Source organism: Podarcis gaigeae (assembly GCF_964106915.1).
Source record: "Podarcis gaigeae genome assembly, chromosome: 3".
Classification (NCBI taxonomy): Eukaryota; Metazoa; Chordata; class Lepidosauria; order Squamata; family Lacertidae; genus Podarcis; species Podarcis gaigeae.
Genome location: NC_139680.1, coordinates 23946109 through 23954886, shown reverse-complemented (window position 1 = coordinate 23954886; position 8778 = coordinate 23946109).

The following is an 8778-nucleotide window of genomic DNA, read 5'->3' as shown; positions in this document are numbered from 1 at the left end:
TGATGCAGACTGGGAAAGGTCTCAACTTGAAAGGGTTGTTGGAAGGTCTTCCGTAGGTGCTGAAAGACAACAGAGATATGATACCTGTCTAATATTTAAGGGGAGAGAATTCCAAAGTGTAGATGCCGCAAAGGTAAAGGCCCAATTCCTATGCTGTGTGAAATGGATCTCTAGATAAAATGTTATCTGCAAGAGGCTTTCACCTGCAGAGCACAACCACCGCATGAGTGTATAAGAGGTGAGACAATATTTCAGGTATAGGGCTTTATATATCAAGTAGCTAATTGGCACCCAGTTTTGGGGACCTGATCCATGCTGAATGCTGTTATGCCCCGCCACTGCTCTTTCCTAGGTTCCCAAGAGAAGCGGTGCTGGATCGTTCAAGCAGAAACCCAGAACCAAAGGTGCAGTGCCTGTCTGGCAGAACAAGACTTCCACTGCCTGACCCCTACTTAAGAGGAAGAAGACAGATCCAATATGTGCTCCTGAACTGGGCCCTGCTGGCATTCCAGGAAAGGAAAGAGGCAGCGAGAGCAGCACTAAAACTGCCTAGTAGTTGGCGATTGAGCACATGGATCTGCCTAGCTCTCAGTGGCTCCTTACCTGGACAGCTCCACAGCACTAATCTATTGGACAGCTCCCTGGCCTCGCTGACAAAATGGGAATCTGAGCCACACAGTGGTGATGATAGGAACAGGACTGCATGTGACCAACTTTAATAGAATTCAGAGTATCTTTTGGCACACTCCCCCCAAACAACTGAATGTGGCTTTTTGAGTTTTTGGGACGGTGTACCCTCAAACCAATGCAGGCTCAGAGGCAGTTGCACAACCATTTCAGAACGTGCAGGTGGCATTCATAATGCTCTTGCCCCCCTCCTTCTGCTAAAATGATTGTGTAAATAGATTTCCTATTTTCTCTTCTGTCATTTGGCATCTCTGAGCTCTTTTCTCCCTCAAGGAGCTTACTGTGAATTCATATTTTGATGTTCGGTCAAATGAATTGGTTGGTTTGCTCATCATGGAAGATGCATTAAAAACACACACACTTAAAAGTTCATGGTCAATTAAAAGCGAATTCCACAATTCACACCTTAATCACAAGCTTTGCAAAGCAAGACATTTTTTTGGAACTGAGTGGCTTCATTTTACCACAGTAGAACCAACCTTGCATTCTGGTTTATTCTTGTCATTGCTGCAATTGCATGATACAGCTGACCTATAAATATCAATCTTCAGGAATTCCCCCCTCCCTCTCTCAAAGGTTACTGCTAATAGCATGTCACTGGTGGCTGCTGTAACCAAGGAGTGAAGACCCATGATTCAATGATACTTTTAGCATGGTGTATACAACATGATTACTCATTCCTTTTCAGCGGAGCCTTCAATCAATCTCAATTGAATTATCTGGCATTAAGTGAAGGGGACAGCAGGGAAGGAAGTGGTGGGAAAATACAACCCAAATCGATGCAAATGATTTGTTTCTTGGAGATTAGATCAAATAACAGGGAGTGGATAAAATTAACTACTGATCAAATTAAGTGGAAATCGTTACACAAGTTGCTGTAGTCAACCACACTGTGTTTGAACCTGAAAGACTTGGATTCTGTTGGAATCACAATGGCAAGGGATCACACCTCATCTTGGCTGTGAGTCATGGGGGACATGCCCCCTGCCTTACAGCCTTTTTTCCAACTGGCCTGAGAGAGTGGGACTGAGAGTGACTCCGGCTTCAGACGCTGAGGCTACTGAAGAGGCCAGAGATCATCTTTGTTGACTCTTAGTGCAGACCCAGGCTGTTGAGCCTGAACATCCACAGTTTAAAATGTGCATGTTATATTTGATTTCCTTTAGAAATGTTTTCTTTTGAAATGTTCAGGACAGTGGTTTTTGGTTAATGTTGGTGTGTTAAGTGTGTGTGTATCAATATTTATCCATCTATCTAACTATCTATCATCTTCTATCTTTAAGATAACATTTTAGTCCTATTATAGTGACCTTGATATTATAATGGCGTTAGGTTTATTCAGTGCTCCCTCCCCCCCCAAAAAAAAAATTGTTTAGGGGTACTCTCATTAAACACTCACTTTTGTCTGAGACTCAGGAAACACCATGGTAGGAAATGAGGCCACCATCGGGGGTAGCAATGGAACTGACTATTCACCGTGTTAGAGAAGAAACGGTTTTTTAATAAAAAAAATAGTTTCTTCTCCCATTAGATTCACAAAATGTTTAGGGGTACGCATACCTCTGCGTCCCCCCAGAAAAAAGTACTGGGTTTGTTCACATTACTGTTTGTGCCTCAGTAAAGTCTGCCAAGCTTTTTACATCCTGAGTTCAGTTTCCTATATTCAGCCACTAACTGAGGCACTGATTCAAATCAAAGCTCAGCCAGAAGCTTAGTGGATGATCTTGGGAAACTCACTGTATGTCAAGTCTCAGTTTGTTATAGTGAGATTATATCATTTTATGTCCTATTATAGCAACCTTGATATTTTAATGGCATTGGTTTTGATCCAGTGTAAGTTAATTGAACTTAGTCTCCATTGAACATTAATGCAACATAACTGAGTCATGGCTAACGTTTTTGCACTAATTGCAATTGGATCGAATCTCAAATTACTTACACTGGTACCTCGGTTTAAGAACAGTCTGGTTTAAGAACGATTTGGTTTACAAACTCCACAAAACCGGAAATAGTGTCTTAGTTTGAGAACTTTACCTCAGTCTAAGAATGGAATCCGAATGGTGGAAGGGTACCGGTGGTGGGAGGCCTCATTAGGGAAAGCCCGCCTTGGTTTAAGAACAGTTTTGATTTAAGAACGGACTTCCGGAACGGATTAAGTTTGTAAACCAAGGTACTACTGTAATCTGGATCCAACCAGGACCTGCTTACTGATCAGTTGTGTTGGGGAACCCACCCACACTCAGTTGCACCTTGGCTGCTATTACTTTGGAAAAACCAAATAGGAAATCCACGAAGGTGCAGTAAACTGAGAATTCTCCCACAGCACATTTGCTTGCTGTCTAGGAACCAGTTCTGACATGGGTATACTCTTGGTTGAGTGGATCTATTTGGCATATAGAAAAGATGTAATGAAATTGCTTCACCCAGTGCCTGCCAAGCTCAGAGCTCAAGAATTAACCATGTCACTCACGACTACCATGGTTAGGACCCCAGAAGAGACAGGAGACAAGCAACAGTCAGAACAATGCAGAACAGGTAGATTTTTGTCATTTCTTCCTGCTCTGCATTTGCTGCTGCTATCTCAACAAGAGAGGAGAGCTGCCAGACCATCTCTGGACAATGACCCACTTTCCATTGATTTACACCAGCTGGCCTTGACACCAGATTTCTGAGTGGAGTGACAACTTAAAAAGGAAAAACATAAACAAACAAAACTAGGTTGAAACAGCTGGCTCTTCTGAATTAGCAACTTCTGGTCTGGAGTGGGTACGTAATTGCTTGAGATTTCTATTTTTCTTTGCTGGTTTGTGGGTGGGATAATAGTTTTGGGTTTTTTTGTTTTGTTTTGTGCTACCAATGTTGATATCCTAGTTGGGAGGGGGGTGTTTGTGTGTGTGTGTGAAATGTTAATATTCACGTGATTTTCAACATTTTTATTTTCTATTTTATAATGTGTTCTTCAATGTAAGTCTCTGGCAGACCTGTTAGGGGACAAGCCAATAAGTTTAACAAATACATAATGATAATAAATGCTGAAAGAAGCATGGCAAAGTGTATTTGAGCTGCAAACTAGGATGGTAAATGAAGGAAACACAAGATGGCTTCACCATGAGTCAAATCACTCAGGCCTGCTTAATCCATATGGTTTGCTTGTCCATTTGGTCATATGAATTGGGTATGGAAATAAAAGTGGAAAAAACCCTGCATAAGCAAGCAGTAGGAAGATGGGGATATTAGCAGGCCTCTACAGTAAGCCTTATGTTTTTGTACATTAAAAGTTTCTTTCATACTTATATAAAGAACATGTATGCAGTCATAGCCATCCATCTGTATATTATGACAGAGAATGATGACAAAATAATGACTCACCTGCCTTTTGTTATCATTTCCCCCTGTTTCTTTTCTTTTGATGGTGCTACTATTAGCTCTGTATTTATTAGTTCTTAGTTCCCGAGGCCATAGTATTCAGAATAAGGGTAGGGAAGCCTTGGAGAGGATAAAACAGACTGATGGATTTTCTTTTTAGTGCCAGCGATTCATCTTATTTCCTGCAGTCTTTGAGTGAAGCGAACAGGCATCTGACTTCCTCTTTCCTAACTGATGAAGAAGTCTAAGGATAGAATAAGGGCATTGATTTCATAAACAATTAAGATAATTAGAGTCAACCTAGATCCTCCCTTTTCATCCCTCCCTCCCTACTAATGTAACAGGGAAATTGAAATATGTGTGTTGTGGAGATGTACAGAATAATAACTAACTTGGAAGTATTAATCAGTGACTACACAGCCTAACAGCATTTGGAAATGAGCTGATTTCAGCCCTGTTAACCCTCCTATGGTATCTTTGCCTGTAATCGAAAAAGGGATATGCATGTACTCACATGTTTGCTGTGAGTCTTATCTGGGACTTCTGATGCAGCAAATTCCACTGCTAAAGAGACAAACCAGTTCCTACATTGCCCTCCCTTGCACACTGTATTATATATACCCTATTTTGGGATGGGTGCCAGTGTCTTTTTGAACATTCCTTGCTCCAGTGCATTTTTCCATTAAAGCAATTTGTCTGATTTTTGATGTTCAGAAGCAGATACGCTGCAGCAACGTACCTTGGGGTTGGTTCAGCACACAGTGCATTCTCTCTTGGCAAAAACGAAATACAGTAATTAACTGATGGCCTATCCAACAGTGAATGTGCTGGTATCACTGAGGTTTCATATACTGGACACTGAGGTTTCACATAGGGAAAGTCTTATTCTTTGCCTCACTTTGTTTGTATCTAAACAGAGTGCTGAAAAGCAAATGAATCAGGAGGGTGATTTTAGAATAAATCCCTCTTTTTAAATTTAAGTGGCTTATATGTTTTTTTTCAAATACAGTGGTACCTCGGGTTAAGAACTTAATTTGTTCTGGAGGTCCCTTCTTAACCTGAAACTGTTCTTAACCTGAGGCACCACTTTAGCTAATAGGGCCTCCCACTGCGGCCACACCATCACTGCACAATTTCTGTTCTCATCCTGAAGCAAAGTTCTTAACCTGAGGTACTATTTCTGGGTTGGCGGAGTCTGTAAACTGAAGAGTCTGTAACCTGAAGCACCTGTAACCCGAGGTACCACTGTAAGTAAATATGTTCAGGCACTGCTGCAATCTCTATAACACATATGTATCTGGGGACTCGAAAACTTGCATCACACAATACCTCTGTCTTTTCATAATTCAGCTTAAATTTGTTGGCACACATCCAGCCAGTCAACACCACCAAGTGGCCTGATTCAAATGGAACAAAGCTAGAGCTGGGTGTCAACTGCATGTTGTTGACACTTTGCTCCAAAACTCCTGAATACATCTTCCAGCAGCTTCATCTAAATACAATGGGGTACAGAACATCACTGGGCAGCTCCCATGGTGTCAAACACTGGCTTTCCACACTACTTTCTGGAAACGTCCCTAGAGATTGGAGTGGAACCACTGAATTGCATGCTTCCAATCCACACCTCCCTGAGCCACTGCAGAGGGATACTATGGTCAAATGGTATCAAAAGCAGCCGAAAGGTCAGGGAGATTATCAGGGTCAGATTCCCCCCATCTCTCTCCTGATAAATGCCATCAACCAGGGCAGTTTCAGGACCATGACCAGGCCTGAAGGTAGACAAATGGAGCCAAATATTCAGATTCCTCCAAGCAGGCCTGAAACTGGACCACCACCATCTTGAGCATTTTGCTACAAAAGGAACATTTGCTACAAAAGGTCGGCAATAGTTGTTTAATGCTTCTGGGTCCTTAAAGGCAGATGGTACCCCCCTTTTCTCCAATGAAGCATCAATCACTCCCAGGACCCAGCCAGTCAATTCCCTTCAGCTAGCTTTAAGAAACCAAGATGGGCAAGGGTCAAAGGAGCAGGTGGTTGGGCACCCATCTTCAAGCAGCTTGTCCTCATCCTCAGGCTGCAATAATCACAACTGATCCAGTACAGATGGAGCCATACAGTGCACTGGATGTCTCCACTGGACTTGGTCTAACTCTGACAAATGCCTCTCAGCAAAGCTCTGCAGGATCACTACCTGCAGATGCAATAGTGGTGAATAAGTAAGCTTTCTTTGTGCTCCCCCTTCATGTTTTAGGTGCAATAATGCAACCTTGCATGTGTTCAGACTGAGATTTATGCCACCTACATTGTGGCAAAGTGAAAAATTCTGTAGTGGAAGAAAAAGCCTCTCCTCTTTACAAAGGGGAGGAATTGTGAGCGGGAGCCGTTTCCCGCGTTGGCAGGGGGCCTTCCGGCCCCTGCCCAGCCGGCATGGCCCAGCTGCCGTGCTGTGCCCCCAGGTAGCCAAACAGTCAGGTGGAGGCTTGGGGGGCGGGGTTTAGCTGCTCAAATGCGGCTGCGACAGCGCTTCCCTTTCATTGCGCTGCTGGTTTTGTTTGTGTATTGGAGGGCAGGGTGTGGCCATCGCCTACCCCTCCACTTTATGGGTATTCTGGTAAAGTAATCCAGCCCTTGCTGATAACTAGGGCCATGGCACAACCCCCAGTGACATCAGGGGGAGCTTTCCGTTGTATTTGCATCAACAGGCTTCTCCCACTGGTGGTTAACACTTGTTAGACTTACCCCTCCCTGAGGGGGTGGATTCATGCTCTGTTGTTTTATCCAATGCCTAAGCCAATACCTCTCACATGCTGTAATCAATAAAGTTGTGGCCTTTTTTACCCATTAACCTAATATACTGTGTCCATGTGTCTTTCTTATCCTCAAGCGGGTGGTGGGTCCTTGAATCACAACTAACTCTGCAAAGTTTCCGTATGAGCAATTGTTCAGTACTGCAAGAAACCAGGTCCTCCAATCACATTAGACACAAAGTGTAAACTGGAATGTCAGGATCTGATTGCATGCTAAGGTCATACACATGACAGGGGGGGATATGTAATTCCGCATAGATATGATCAGAGATAATTTTAGAGTTATCTATAGTATTAGCCTACTCTTGTCAATAAGGTTAGTAGTTTGTACTTCAAACTTCCAGTCCAAGTCATCCAAGAGTTCCTGCAGCAGCTGACCTTTTCTTTAAGAATAAAATGTCAGGCACGGCTTATGTAGGGAAAAAGAAAGATTTAATATATATATAAACTCATACTTTCCCCATCTGTGGGGTCTCTTGTGGCTTCATCTGAAATCTTCTCTGAGACTTCAATAGTTTTTGAAGAATCCCCCAGAAAGCACTAACCCCCATTGGTTGAATCAAGACCTCTTCTTTTTCTTTAAAGACTTCTGCTCATCTGCTCACAGAAAAAAAAAACCCCACCACCAGGTATTCTCCCTAGAATACAAACTTGATGTACTTTAAAGTCATTTTGGCAATAGAATCCCTGGTATGGTTTGCTTCATGTTAGCTAGGGTGGAAAAATATAAGCTCTAGTTTCTTTCTCTCTATATAGAACCATTCACTCATTTATTGAAATCTATGGGATAAATGTTTTAGATGGTGGACTGCAGTTGGCTTTTGCACCCTCTGGGTTCCCCTCCACCCCTGTTTGCCACAATATAGTCATGGGAGGTACACTCCCCCCCCCCCACACCTTGCTGCTCTGTCCTGTTTAGCCTATCCACTTTGAATGTTGACAGCCTGAGGATGGCCACCTTGGTAGATTGGTGTCTTGTGGCGGCCAGAATCCTTGGCATAACCCTGTCAAAAATTTCAGCCCTCTGGCAGGAGGTTAGAATGGATATAAACCCAATGTCTGAGCCAAAATCCAAATACATCTGGAATCAATAAAGCTGTGGCCATTTCTTTGGATACTACAAGAATTAGCAACACTGGAGGAATGGCAGATGAAGATGATGGACTTTTTGGAGCTGGCTGACCTGACTGGAAGAATCCGCGATCAGAAAGAGGAGGAGTATCCAGAAGAATGGAAGAAATTTAAGGACTATTTAGCTAAATATTCTAAGATAATATAACTAGAATTACTGCTGGTGGCGCTGTGGGTTAAACCACAGAGCCTAGGGCTTGCCGATCAGAAGGTCGGCGGTTTGAATCCTCACGATGGGATGAGCTCCCGTTGCTCGGTCCCAGCTCCTGCCAACCTAGCAGTTCGAAAGCATGTCAAAGTGCAAGTAGATAAATAGGTACCGCTCCAGTGGGAAGGTAAACAGCATTTCCGTGCGCTGCTCTGGTTTGCCAGAAGTGGCTTAGTCAAGCTGGCCACATGACCCGGAAGCTGTACGCTGGCTCCCTCAGCCAATAAAGTGAGATGAGCACCGCAGTCCCAGAGTCGGCCACGACTGACCTAATGGTTAGGGGTCCCTTTACCTTTACCATACCAAATTGGCCTAGGAGTTAAATATGTTAAATTGTATAACATTATGGATAGAAGACAATTTGAAAAGAAAGACAGATGTTAATCGATTAAGTTAATTTTATTTAAAAGTAGTATTGGAAAATTGCTACAATGATCTACAGTACATGGAAATCCAGCTAGGGGGATTCGAGGAAGTCATTTAACAATGATAAGAAAACTGGGATTTTATCAGTGAGGATAAATGTTTGTTTGTTTTTTCTTTTTTATATTGTAATGTTTTCTTATTTGTTTGCTCTAA